General features: G+C 36.7%; 1 protein-coding gene across 6 annotated transcripts in view; it reads left to right on the forward strand.

The window, feature by feature from the left end:
- Cpsf6 (cleavage and polyadenylation specificity factor subunit 6) overlaps positions 1-15,418 on the forward strand; it is an 86,914-nt gene that overhangs the window by 37,352 nt on the left and 34,144 nt on the right. The window lies entirely within an intron of this gene.

Raw genomic sequence — 15,418 nt, forward strand, 5'->3', positions numbered from 1 at the left:
GTAATAGAAAACAGAAGACAATAATTGGAAGTGCAGTTTCACCGGTTGCTGATGTATATATTGGGCTACCGCAAGGTTCAGTATTGGCACCGCTATTGTTTACAATATATATTAACGATATTAAAGAATGCTTGAAATATTGCAATATTCGACTATTTGTGGATGATGCATTGATAACCATTAGTGAAAGAAGTGCGGGCTTTGCGGTATCGAAAATGCAAGAAGACTTAGACTCCCTTTACAAATGGCTATGCCATAGAAAGTTGAAAGTGAACGTGGATAAAACCAAAAGTATGATATTTTGCAAAAATCAAAGCATTATGGGTGCCAATAACTTTAGCAATATTACTCTGAAGATAAGAAATGTTGAAATTCAGCAAGTAGACAAGATCAAATACCTAGGAGTCTGGATCGACAAAAACCTTAGATTTGGAGAACACATAAGTTATTTAGAAAACAAAATTGCAAAAAAATTGGTTTTATGTACAGAACTTGTAAATATATTAGTCAACGACACAAAATATTAGTGTATCGATCAATTATTGAACCGCACTTTATCTATTGTCCAACAACCCTGCTATTAGCAAATGACACACAAATAAAAAAACTGCAGATACAACAAAACAAGGCAATGCGATTAATTTTAAAATGTTCGCTTAGAACACCAAAAACCACAATGCTAAATATGTTAAACTGGCTCAGTGTAAAACAGTCGATATATTATTTCACATTGAAATGTATACATCATATGAAATTAGGAATAACACCGAATTATCTGAACGGGAGAATACATTTTAATCATGAAATACATAACTATGGAACTAGAAGCAGCGGAAATATAAGACTGCCTAGAGTAAGAACGGAGTTCGCGAAGAAGACTTTAGAATATATAGGTTATAAAATGTACAATGAATTACCAAATGCGATAAAAGACTGTGAAAATATTAATAAGTTTAAAGCAAAATTATTTTTATACTGTAAGTCATTAAGCATGTAATGTATACAATTTATTTATATATATATATTTTTTTTACCTTGAACTAGGTCTTAAAGACCGTAAATAAATAAATTATTGTTATTATTATATATTTGCTATATGTGTCTACCACCATTATATATGTTTTACCGTGCATAAAAAATATATCCGACGCCACTATTTCCCAAGGATATTTTGGTATAGCTTTTTTAATCATAGGTTCTTTACTTTTTTAATCATAGGTTCGCAGTTACCTACAACATCATCAATTTGCTTTGACATACCTAACCAAAATATAGTTCTTCTAGCTAACATTTTACATTTCTCCTTGCCAAAGTGTGCATAATGTATTTTCAACAACAGTGCTTTTTTCATTGTATTTGGTATGACCATCTTATTGTTTCTTAATAATAATCCATTACATTCTGACAATTCATCTCTAAAGGAAAAATAAGGTTTTACCGCATTTGTTACCTTGTTCTTGTTCTGTGGGCAACCCGTTTTTACATACTTTATAACTTCTTGTAGTTCTTTATCTTTGCTTGTTTCCAGCTTTAATTCATTCATTCTTACATCTGATACACAACTGTTTTTCAATCATCATGACATAACATTCAATTTTTTCTTCTTCGGAAGATTTTGTATTTTTTAAATAAGCTCTACTTAAATGATCAGCAAGAAGCATCTTCTTACCTGGTACATGTATAAGCTCAAAATCAAAATTGTGTAAACTGATTCTCATTCTTTGCAATCGAGGAGGTATTTTATTCATAGGCTTTTTAAAGATAGAAATCAATGGTTTATGATCCGTCTCTACAATAAACTTCTGACCAAACAAATATTGATTGAATTTATGGCATCCGAATACAATTGCTAAACTTTCTTTTTCTATTTGGCTGTACATTTTTCCGTTTCTGTTAATGCCCGTGAGCCATATGCCACTGGTCTTTCATTTTGGATTAATACACATCCTAGTCCCTCACTTGATGCATCTACACTCAATTTTATGGGTTTGTTGACATCAAAAAATGCTAATACTTGAGGGCTACATAGCGCCTCCTTGAATTTTCTAAATGAGCTTTGTTGTGCTCTGCCCCATACAAATGGCACATCTTTTTTTTTTTTTTTTGTCTTAAGTTGCAAGTCAGTTGTGCCGCATTTGGAATAAACCTTGCCACATAATTTATGGTCCCTAAGAATTTCAACAGTTCTTTTTTCGGTTCTTTTTTCAATAGATTCAACTTTATCTTTATCAATTTCAATACCATCGGCCGAAATAATATGGCCCAAATATTTTACTTTAGTTACCATAAATGCACTTTTACTCTTATTAAATTTAATACCATACGACCTGGCTCTATTAAAAACTTTATCCATAATTTTCACTAGATGTTCTTTCGACTCTGGCCAGATTAGCATATCATCAGCATATATACCAACATTTTCTATATCTTCAAAAATTTGATTGAAAACTCTGTAAAATACTTCTGGACTGGAGCTTATGCCATATGGTAGCCTATTAAAAAAATATCTACCAAATGGTGTATTGAAAGTTGTTAATTCTTTACTGCCTTCTGCCAATTCAATTTGCCAAAATGCTTTATTTGCATCTAGCTTTGTAAAATATTTTGCCTTCCTCACTTTTGCTGCAATTTCATCACCCGTAAGTAGCTGTACATGCTCCCTTTTTATACACGAGTTTAAATATTGTGGGTCTAAAACAACTCTTATTGATCCATCTGGTTTATCTACGATTACAAACGGATTTACAAAATCAGTAGGTTTCTCAACCTTTGATATGATACCTGCATTTTCCATTCTCTTTAATTCTTCCTTTAATTTGTTTAATAATTTAAACGGCACATGCCTACACGGCTCTATCTTTCCTATAGTTCCTTCTTTTAGCTCGATCGTATATGTATAATCTTTAATTTTACCATAACCATAGAATACATCCTCATTCTTTTTGACTATTTCATGTCCTTCCTGTACTGTATATGCTTTTTAAACCTCACAATCTGGACGTATTCTTTTTATTAAATTAAATTCAATTGCACTTTTTAAACATAATATGGGTACACTTTTCCCGTTGTAGATTTGAAACTCCACCTTGTTTTCAATATTTCCTACTTTACAATTCAATATTACTTTGCCAAGTGTCTTGATCTTTTCTTGATTATAATTTTTTAGTATTACGTAAAAACTGATACTCGCGAGGAGGCAAGGTGCATCAACTGCTCCGCGAATAATGTCATAGACAAAAGTAAGAGAGATAATGGTTCTTCTACATTGAAGAGACTGTAGGCTAATAAGTGCACACCTGTCTTCATACGAGCGAATCGGATCAGAGAAATTCAACGATCACAATGCGAAACGAACAAAAGTTTTTTGTACACGTTCGAGCCTCTTAATATGGCACTCGTGATATGGCCTCCAAATAAAGCAAGCATATTCAAGCTTAGAGCGAACAAGCGCAGTGAACAATAATTTTAAAGTATAGGGATCTCTAAAGTCAGAGCTAAAGCGCCGAATAAAGGCGAGCATTGAATATGCCCTAGCAATGGTAGCATTTAAGTTAGTAGTGAAAGAAAATTTCGAGTCGAATACTACCCCTAAGTCTTTTATCTCATTAAGGGTGAGTTGAGAGGCGGGTGCCTCAAATAAAATAAGAGGTGGGGAGATTATTGCGAGCTTTGGAGAAGGTAACATGAAAGCATTTACCAACATTTTGCGGCAGATTATTGGTATTACACCACACAGCGACATTGTCGAGATCAGATTGAATCCTTTCCGCGTCAGAGGCATTCGAAATGGTAAAAAAGAAAGTTAGAATGCTGAAAGCAGGCCGAAATATCATTTATAAAGATTACAAAAAGCAACGGCCCCAAAATACTACCTTTCGGCACGTCAGAGGTGTCAATAAAAGAGTTAGAGTGAGTATTGTCAATTACAACAACACAACTACGCAGTTGAAGATATGACTTTATCCAAGAAAAAAATGATGAGTGGAAACCCAAAGAAAGCAATTTAGAAATTAGGATTGAGTGACTAACTTTATCAAACGCTTTTGAGAAAACAGTGTATACAGTATCGACTTGTAAACGATTATTAAACGCGGATAGGCAATAGTCAGAGAAAATTGCTAAATTTGTCACAGTGGATGTATCGGGCATGAAACCATGCTGATTGTTACTGATTAGACGTTTTACCGCAAAATACATTTTTTGTTTCACAATATACTCAAAAAGTTTAGAAATAGTCGACAACTTTGCTATGGGTCTATAATTGGCGTCGTTATTTTTATTACCGCTCTTGAAAACTGGGCTAAAGAAAGTTATCTTCCATGCATCGATAAATTCACCACACTCGAGAGATTTTTTAAAAATAAGAAGGAGTGGGATCGCCAATGCAAACAATTTTTAAAAATATAAGACGATAGGCCGTCAATTCCTTCCACATCCTTTGGTGATGTAGCTCACGATGGCAATGCTGGACGATTAAACGAGTGACGTGGTGATTTTGTGGCAGAATTAGAGGACGACGTGCGGAAAGAGGCAATCCTACCATTGACCCTCAACAAACCATCACCGTCCAACACGTTGTTAACTGGTGTATGGCTGATGACTTCGATATTGACTTCATGAACTTGACGTAAAATTATTTTTTCCGCAACGACAATTTCAATGGTGTTTAATTCCCCACTGTGACGAATATCAGATCTAGTGTTTTTGGCGAACCTCAGTACCCAGGCAATAATTGTGATGACCTCCAAATATAAAGAAAAATTACAAAATTTTATTGGATAGTCCCCTTGGTTTGTAAGCATGACTCTTTTAGGTGCTTCCTCTAAAGCACAATGTTCAGATGTCAACTCGGAGGTTTCCTGCGGCCAGCGAGCTTCTTCTTCATAGAGAAAGGATGGATCTTTCAGCCACCTTGGCCGTGTACCGTACTAAAATGTTGTATACATCCTCGTTGCTTCGTCTGTTACGTTAAGTGTTGTACGAACGCATCGCTATTGATCTGATCACCATGCAGCTATACGGCATGACATAAACTGCTTGTAAGTTCTGCTAATTGAACTTATTCCAGTTTCACAGTTATGGAGTCGCTCCAAAATGTTTGGTTATTGGAGCAAAATCATGACTGTGGACCAATGATTCTTTTGGGCGATAGCCCAAAACCGCAGCTTGAAGCTCCAAACGTGATATTGTCAGGCCCTTGAGTGGTGTGCATTTTGCCTTTGCAGAAACCACCATAATTTCCGTTGTTGTGCCAAATCTTGGGATACTACTTAGTCCCACTGAATTTCTAGTCGCTACAATGATTGAACCAGCAGCTTCGAAAATATGGTTGGCGTTCGTGTGCAATTCAGAACGTCCCGGGCGATTTTGTAAAACTGAAATTGAAATTCAAAAGAATCATTGGAGACATACCAAGAACTTTTGATCCATTTTGACGAGTTCCGAGTTACCATCTAAATTTTCCCCATTTAATTTGAATTTAACCTCTTTAATATTAAATATAAAATTGCGTAATTTGAAACCTGCGGCGACATTTCTTTTAATAGCTTCATTTGGGATATTTAGAGCTTTTTTGGCGCTATTATAGCTTATGACCAGATCATCAACGTACGTGTTACCTATGACCGCATGGATCCCACGTGGTATGGTGGTCTCAAATTGTAATCGAAGACATTACATAGGTAGAGATTGGTTCATTTGACTTAAATCTCACCACAAAAAACATTGAGAATCTTGATCTTTATCAATTCGTAGCTGAGGGAATATCTCCGGCTACTGCAACAATACCTTGTCGAAATTTACGAATGATCGCTATAAGCGGTTGCGCTTGTTCCGGGCCCCTGAGTAGTGCCGGGTTTAACGACGTGGAACTTGTAACGGCGGCTGTGTCAATGACAATACGGAGTTCTTTCGAGGTCGACGCCAAAGCAATCCTACTTCATACCTCTGGCCGATGCTGTGTTTTCTAACAAGATTTTTCTGGCTTCTTGATTTTCAACCGACACCAGCACAACTTCGGTACTCCGGACTCCAAAACTCTCATTTGAAAAATACTTCTCCATTAAATTATTAAATTGCTTATATGATTCAGACTTACGTATATGAAGCACCCTGGACAATGTCAACGGTTTCTTGTTGGCGTGGTCCGTATACCACCAAACCCAACTTAGTTTTCACTCACTGATCACGTCCAGCCTCGACGATTTTGCTGGACAAACACAAATGACATTTGTTGAAACCCAGCAGTAAGACAGGTTCCGCATCTTCGTAGCTCTTTACAGGTAAAGATTTTAAATGGTTAAACTTAATTTTGTAAATAATTGATTTGGCAAATGGATACCTCTTATAGTGTGGACGTTTTCAAAAAACACTTTCCTGTAACTTTCTGTGGTCTGGCTATCGCCGTACCACTGAAAACTCAGAGGCATGACACGAACTCGTAGACCTAACTGTGTTGGGACATCCTCTTCCAAAAACGACACTGATGACCCTTCGTCAAACTTTGCGTAGACAGACATTTTACTAGGACAACTTTAAAAAAACTGGTTACCTGTTCCAAACAATTCAAAATTCGTAGTAGTAGACGATGACTCTAGATCCTTGAGCAACAACTTATGATGCATAAGCTTGCAACCATTGATGGAACACTGTTTGCGGCGACGACAATTTAAAGGACTATGCCCTTTCACCAAGCATTCGAAACACAGACGATGTTTGACCAATTACCACTCGTTGACTAATTCGAGCGACTGAAATCTTCGGCATTCTGACAAAATGTGAGATTCGTGGCATAAGGGACAGACAGGCCAGTTGCTCGTGGTTGCCATGCAGAACTTTGCGCTCCGACCTTCCATTTGCTTCCAACTGACGATAAGTTCGCGCATTATATTGCGGCTGTGGCAATTTTTGTTGACAAGAAAGCAAAGAACTGTTACTAACCCCGGTCATAGTCGCAACTACTTTGGGCAAATCGCTCAACCATTCTGAAAATACGTCAACAGTAGGAGAAACATTAGCGGCATATTTATTCCATTAAAATTGTTTGGCTGAAGGAAGCTTGGAAATCAATTATTCCAGCAACATGGGGTTCATAAAATGGTGCTCACAGTTGGCTGACTTGAAATACGCTGAAATATTGGCGACACGATTTGGAAATCGTAAAACTTGCTCGAGGAAACTGCTGCACTTTCTGCAACTGACAGCGTATCAGCAAGTCTTGGCGTCCAAAGTTAAATTCAAGTTCCTTCATAACTTTTGAAACGTCATCGGGGTAGATTAGCATTGACGTTAATGAACGCTTTGCATTGCCTTGAAGTGCTTTCCGCAATCGCATTAGGTTCTGTCTGTTGTTGTAGGAGAACTGGTCGCTGTCGCTTAAATTCGCTTAAAATAAAGGTCAATCCTCTGGATTACCATGGAAGAGGTAGTGGGTGTAACTTTCGGCGTAATGCTCTATCAGCCGCATTGGATGTTACGGCGACGATGCTTGTGACAGTTTTATTTGCGGTGTCGTCGGTGGTGGGAGTGAAAAGCGTGTCCCTGCAGTTGAAATTAGATATTGCCTCGATCAGCTGTCGAAACTGCTGCACTTGTCCTGCTGGCAATGTGTCCCCACATGACACCAACATATAATATAAATCCATCTAGATAACATATTGTTACGAATATTAGCAACACTAAGGGGTACTGTCATCTCTAAGCCGATGCTAAGAGTGACTTGTATGCACATCCATAAATCAATCATTATGTATCTACATAAACGAATCAATAATTATGTCTAACATATTAACGTACACTCAGCGGAGAAGCAACGCGCAAACACATGCAGATATCTTATCTGAGATGCTCCCAAAAGTATGCAATTGTGATTGTGGAAGTGTCGCTCACAAATACACGCGCATATGAGAGCTACACACGTGCATCTGTAGTTATAATTATATACGAGTAACTAAGTAAATTCTGGAAGCGCATAGAAGATGCAACGAGGAAATCAAACAGTATAAAATCAGCAACAGTAGAGTCGCGAGAATCAGTTTTGATTAAGCACGCTATCTGTCGAGCAATAGAAGTGTTATTTTGAAAGTAGTCTAATAAAGACCATTTTGCATTACTGAATAGTGGTATTATTTATTCAACAGTTTAGTGATTCGAACCTTAGTAGAAGATTTGAAATAAGCGGAATTGCAGTAAATTCGTTACAATTGGTGTCAGAAGAGGAATTGTTGAATAAATTCCAGAGGACAACAAGGACACGGCAAAGTTCAGTGAATTGAAGATCCAGCAACTGAAGGAGTTGGAGAGCCGTGGATTGAATACAACCGGCATTAAACTCGGAACTTCAGGCACGACTACGATAGGCAATGGAAGCAGAAGGAATTAACGTGGAAGGTATGTCTTTCATCTTGATGTCGACGAGACAACAAAAATTGAAGAGAAAAACGAAACATCGCAGACAGTTACGAGCACAGACTTGAACATGATATTGGCTGCAATAACTGCTCAAACATCGACAGTGGCATCTCAGCTGGAATCGCACGAGACACGCATAAAGTCCAAGATGGAAGAACAGAAGACATATATGGCATCCAAGGTGGAATCACAGGAGACACGTATTGCAGAAATGTCATCTGAAATAACAGCGAAGATTGAAGCACAAGAGGCACGAGTATCCGAAATGTCGGCGCAAATTTCAGCACAGATATTATCGGAGATCTCTGCTCAACTGGAAGAGCAAGAAGGACGTATTTCTTCGAAGTTGGAGGCGCAAGATACAAAAATTTTACAGTTTGAGAAAAAAATCGAGGCCGAGGTGGATGCTCTGAGAGGACGTATCGAGCAGTTGCAACTAAATCGCCCAGCAGTTTCAACGAGTAATCCAAAGGTAAAAACACCATTCTTTGACGGTTCTGTTCCTTTCCAGGTCTTTAAGCTACAATTTGAGAAGACCGCAACAGTGAACAACTGGAATGCTGAAGATAAAGTTGCTGCACTGTTCATGGCATTGAAAGGGCATGCAGCTGAGATTTTACAAACCATTCCAGAGGGCGGACGGAACTGTTATGAAGCATTGATGGGCGCTCTAGAGAGACGATACGGTACTGAGCATAGGAGACATATATACCAAATGGAGTTACTGAACCGCTTCCAGAGGCCTGGTGAAAGGGTTGCGTCGGATGTTGAAAGGCTGGCACATTAAGCGAATGCGGACGCACCCATGGAATACACTGAAAGGGTAAAGATTCAGAGCTTTATAAATGGCATACGGAACGTCGAAACAAAGCGAACTTCATACGCAAACCCAAAGCCAACATTCGCAGAAACGGTTTCACAAGCTCTGATTCAGGAAACAGCGTCGAATCTGTGTAAGCCAGTTTTCAAAGCATGCCGTGTGGAAGTAGAAAGGCCAGAGTGGGTAGACGCAATATTGGAGGCGCTGAAAGGATCGCAAAAGCGGAGTGAGAGAGTTATCAAATGCTTCAAATGCGGGAAGCCCGGTCACATTGCACGTCATTGCGATCTTGATCCTAGTGGGTGCAACAGCATGAGTGGTTTTAATAACAAAGCTGGAGGGGATGAGCAAGAGCGAGTAAGATGTAGAGATCGAGAGCTATATCCAGCTATTGAATGTCCTGTGATATCTGTAACCAGGATAATGAGTAGTACGATGAGAGCAATAATTCGGAAGGTTTCTTGGCGGGAGATTTGGTACTGTTATACAACCCTCACCGGCGGAAAGGTGTTCCATCCAAATTTCGGTGCAGTTGGGAAGGCCCGTACAAAGTTGTGAAAAAGATCAGTGATACCATCTACCGCATACAAATAATTGGGAAACCACGAAGTAGAAGAGCGGTACAATTGGAGATGCTAGCGGCGTTTAGACCGAGAGATTTGTCTGATCGGGAAGATCAGACTTAGGTGGAGGGCAGTGTTACGAATATTAGCAACACTAAGGGGTGCTGTCATCTCTAAGCCGATGCTAATCCATAAATCAATCATTATGTATTTACATAAACGAATCAATCATTATGTTTACACATATGTGCGTACACGCAGCGGAGAAGCAACGCGCAAACACATGCAGATATCTTATCTGAGATGCTCCCAAAAGTATGCAATTGTAATTGTGGAAGTGTTGCTCACAAATACAGGCGCATATGAGAGCTACACTCGTGCATCTGTAGTTATATTTATATACGAGTAACTAAGTAAATTCTGGAAGCGCCTAGAAGATGCAACGAGGAAATCACACAGTATAAAAGCAGCAACAGTAGAGGCGAGAGAATCAGTTTTGATTAAGCACGCTATCTATTGAGCAATAGAAGTGTTATTTTGAAAGTAGTCTAATAAAGACCATTTTGCATTGCTGAATAGTGGTGTTATTTATTCAACAGTTTAGTGATTCGAACTTTAGTAGAAGATTTGAAATACGCGGAATTGCAGTAAATTCGTTACAATATAATATAAATCCATCTGTATATTGCGCTGGCAACCTGAGGGTTGCGCTACACAGCCCCTTGAATCTGGTATTTTAGTCGCCTCTTACGACAGGCATACCTACCGCGGGTATATTCTGACCCCCTAACCCGCTGGCGAAGTTAGAGGATATTGATGACAATTTGTGAGTGATCGCACCTATTGATAGGGCGAAGCACTGCTACCACAACAACAAAGAACAACATTATGTGGTATACGAAATAAATTGTAATGGGATCGTAGGAGAAAATTGCAATCAAATACACATAGGAACGGCGAAACGATCCTTAGGTGTAAGAGTACAGATTAAACGACAAAAAAAAATAACAATAGCACTATGTGAACATTTGACCAACAAAGGACAGACAGCGGATGGACTCCAAAACGCGAAAATATTAGACGTTGAATGGAAAGAACGAACGCTAATGACGCTGGAAGCTCTACAAATACTACAAAAAATCAATGCTGCAGTGAATTTCAAAGAAGACGTCAACAAAATCACCTGTGCATACATGACGGCATTATCAGCCATTGCTGTTTATTTATGTTAATATGTTAATATTTTTATTTTTTATACTTACGTTATTTAGTTATATATTAGCTGTGTTTTTTCTACATCTATATACGTTTACGCTTAAACTTTATACGGACTGCTAAGCGTTAAACTTTAGTAAAGTTCCAATGACGCGTGAATCAGATACGGATAGAAATTTAACATGCAAATGCAACAACAGCGTTGTGATTCTGATATTTATCTGGTTCAATTTCTGGTCCGTATATCAGTTCTTTTCGTTTTGTTTTCTATAGTAGATTTTTTGACAGCTAACCACTTTTGAGTTGGTAGCAGTAAAATAAATATGTGTACATATGTGTATACATAAAAGATTTCGCCATATTTAAAGGCAAAAACACGGAAAGAGTAAACAACTTGAAGAAAATGTAGGGAAAATAAATAAATTGTTTACGTGCGAAACTATTTAAATGTTAATAAAATAAATTTCATTTTTAAGGAAAAGAGAATGTAGACCACCACCATCAACAAAACAGATGTTTTATATTAGTGCTGCCATCTCTCATAAAGTTGATCCAAATCGTTCCAATGAGAATCTACTCTTCTGAAATTCCTGCTCAGAAAATTAGTACTCCTAAGTTTCAATACGCATTATACTCAGATGCAACTGAAATATGTGTCTATGTTTCACCTCTACACTAATTCTATGTATTACCTCTACAAATGGTGTGTGTCCACTAGTCACCGTAACCGATACAGCTCTGGCACTATGGACAACAGGGTTTGTGCCTCTGCTTTTCGGTACAACATGTTCTGTAGCTAGTTGCCGCTAGATGGGTATCCTAAGCATTATCTAAGTGAGGATAAGCGTTTTTTTACGGGCAAACGTAGACGTATATACGTGTAAAAAACACGACTATTAAGTAATGGCGGCCACCGTGGGGTGATGGTAGCGTGCTCCGCCTACCACACCGTGCAACATCAAAGCAGCAACATCAAAATTTTAGAAATAAGGTTTTTCAATTAGAAGAAAATTTTTCTAAGCGGGGTCGCCCCTCGGCAGTGTTTGGCAAGCGCCCCGGGTGTATTTCTGCCATGAAAAGCTTTCAGTGAAAACTCATCTGTCTTGCAGATGCCGGATGGAGTCGGCATAAAACATGTAGGTCCCGTCCGGCCAATTTGTAGGGAAAATCAAGAGGAGCACGACGCAAATTGGAAGAGAAGCTCGGCCTTAGATCTCTTCGGAGGTTATCGAGCCTTACATTTATTTTTATTTTATTAAGTAATGTTTTAATATTTGTTTTGGTTTATGTTACATTTTATGTTAAAATATACAGTTTTCCTGACGAAGATGAAAAAATTTCATCAAAACGAGTAGAAGGAAAAAAACCCTTGTGATTTGTCTTCAAGAATTGCAAATTTAACCTACTGTGTTCTTAAAGGGTCGTTGCTCAAGAAATAATGAGACGCACATATATTTCTTGGCGAAACCAGGGAACGTATTACGTTTTACGATCAGTGACTTAAAACTATTTTTCAGTCAAACGATAACTATGCAACTGCCAAACTATTTCTAAAAATTAAATAAGTTTTGGATCTAAAAAGTACTATCCGACCTACGATTTCGCACGTTTTATTGTAAACAGATTTTTGTAGGGAAAACGCAAAAAATGAGTTTCGCTCACGGATCGTAAAACGTAATACGGACTCGGAGGGCTTTCCTGTGCTAAGAAAATCTTTAGAAAAAGGTAGCATTATTTAATAAATATTATTTGGTCTAGAAACTTGTGTTTGTGTTTTTATTTAGATACCAAAACCGGAATGAAACTGAACGAAATATTGAAGAACGAAACCTAAACCGGAACGTTATTTTTAATCGGTATCACACATTGTATTTAACTATTCATAATAAGAATTATAAAAGTATCTGAATAGTTATATCACACACCTAGATCTAAACAGCAATATTCAGAAAACGCAATTGAGGCGAATAAGGTCCACCATGCGCCCAAATTAAAAGTGATCAGATTTTATTTCTATCACGTCATATTAATTGTTTTAATTTTTATAGACTTTTATTTGGCATTAAAAAACGATAAAAAAAACTGGAAAAAGGAGTTTTAATAAATTGATATGTGTCAAAATTTTCCTTCGGTCCGCCAAAATTCCATTTTTTAACTTATTTGGCACAGGGCCTTTTTTATTTAAATATACATAAGTGGTATTCTCTGTCTAGAAACCATAGAAAACGTAGACAATTTTACGGTTTATACATTCTCTTTACGCAACCCCATTTATATTTGAAAAGAAAATTTGTAAATGTGATAAAAATGTAAAAATGAATTTTTAGTTGCAAAAACAACATATTTTTGTGCGCGGCGGTCTTTAAAATGCATAAAAAATACACTTTGTATTTAACTTTAGGCGCTAAGTGCAAGATCAGATCGAAAAGATATTAAGTGCGTTGTCTGAGTGTTGTACATTTGGTCCAGGAAACAAGGAATATTTTCTACATTTACTACGTTTCCTAAACTGTTGAGATGGCCCTTATCTCAAAAAATTATCGTTTTGTTTATAATCTGAGATTCCCAAAGAAAAACAATCCCATAACGCTTTTGAATACAAAATTTATAAATATGTATGACCAAAATTAATTAAAACAATAAGCGCGCTGTTTTATATATAAATATATTTAATATTGAAAACGCTTATAAAGGATGCGTTCTCTGAGTTTTGTCCGTTCAAGGGAGTCGATGGCTATTTTACACATTTTTCATTTTTTAAAGGAGTAAATACTCGCCACTTTCCAAATTAAATAAAAAATATTGATATTACATTGCTAAAAAAATTTATATATATTGCTTGTAAAATTCATATCAAAACATGCATAACTCATTTACATACTTTCCGATAAAGTAATAATATAAATAAAAATAAATATAAATTATACTTCAGATAATAAGTAATAGAAATCCATAAATATCAGACTCATTATTTAAAAAATTGGTGAATTGGCGATTGCTTAAAGGTTTTTTTGTTTTTTAAAAGAAAACTATTTTGCGTATGGCTTTCCAATTTTTGCAACAATTCGAACACAATAAGGTCTTCGCTTCAAAATCTTTTTAAATTTGAAACAGCAGTCAAGGCGGTTTTGCTTGTGGAAATTAACTTCATCGGTATCACTCTCAGCATCAGTGCTGTTCAGGGACGGAAAATAATAATTTTTTTTTCGGAGTCGAAAAAGCCCTGGTCAAAAAATTGTCCTAGGTGAAAATGTTTGAGTTCCCAGGTATCCCTATAGCAATATCATGTCGAATCATGCATCCTTTTTATTTTTCGAACTTTTTCCATAAAAGTCCACATATAAAAGTAAAATATAAAAATATAAAACTAAAACATATAAAAATTAAATTCAGACTTTTATTTCCTGACTTTTATTTTTAAAAGTCCGAGTTTAACTAGTTCTATCGGACTCAAAAAATAAAAATCCGAAAATAATTTTTATCTTGATCCAAATATATTTAAAGTCCAAAATTAATAGTTTTGCAAGGACATAATATAAAAGGAATAACAGTTTCAGCCCCTGGTGCTATTATCATCAATTGTTAATGTGTTGTCGTCAATAACATCATCTAACTCGAAGTCTGAACTTTCAGTCCATGCATGGTTATCTATGTATGTTAATCCACAAAGTCATTCATCAAAAATGCCATCTTCGGGCTCGAATTCGATTTTTGTCGAACTCTGCCTTTTGATAGCAATTTTTTATGGTTTCTGCTTGCACTTTTGTCCAGGCTTCTTTTATAAAATGTATTGCCTCTAAGACGTTTATATTTTTTTTTTGTGGAACCAGTTTCTATGCTCACCAATATGTTTTTCACTTACAAGTTGCGGTAGTGAATTTTGGATTATGCCTTGATCAAGAGGCTGAGAAACTGAAGTATCTAATGAGCTCGGGCTAGCAGCCTTCCCAATAACAAGAGGTTTTTCTTTTTCGCCGGCCATATTTGCACAAAATAGGATAGTCAGTATTTCTTTCGAAAATGTACCTAAACAGCATACTTCGTTTTTTAGAGCCAATATTTTGTTTGGCAAAGCTCTGAAAGAAAAAGTCTCGTCAACATTGAAAATATTTCTCACAAAAATGAACCTTCATCCCATAAAAAAGAAAATAAGGATTTCTATATATAATTCTAATAAAAAAGATCACGGTTTTTTATACTCAGCGTGCTTTGCACACAGAGTATATTAACTTTGATTGGATAACGGTTGTACAGGTATAAATGAATCGAGATAGATATAGAAATTATCAGTATCGAAAAAAAAAATTGATTGAGCCATGTCCGTCCGTCCGTAACTTGAGTAAATATTGAGATATTTTCACCAAATTTGGTACACTAGCTTATCTGGACCCAGAAAAGATTGGTATTGAAA

This window comes from Eurosta solidaginis, chromosome 5 (genome assembly GCF_040869045.1).
Source record: "Eurosta solidaginis isolate ZX-2024a chromosome 5, ASM4086904v1, whole genome shotgun sequence".
Classification (NCBI taxonomy): Eukaryota; Metazoa; Arthropoda; class Insecta; order Diptera; family Tephritidae; genus Eurosta; species Eurosta solidaginis.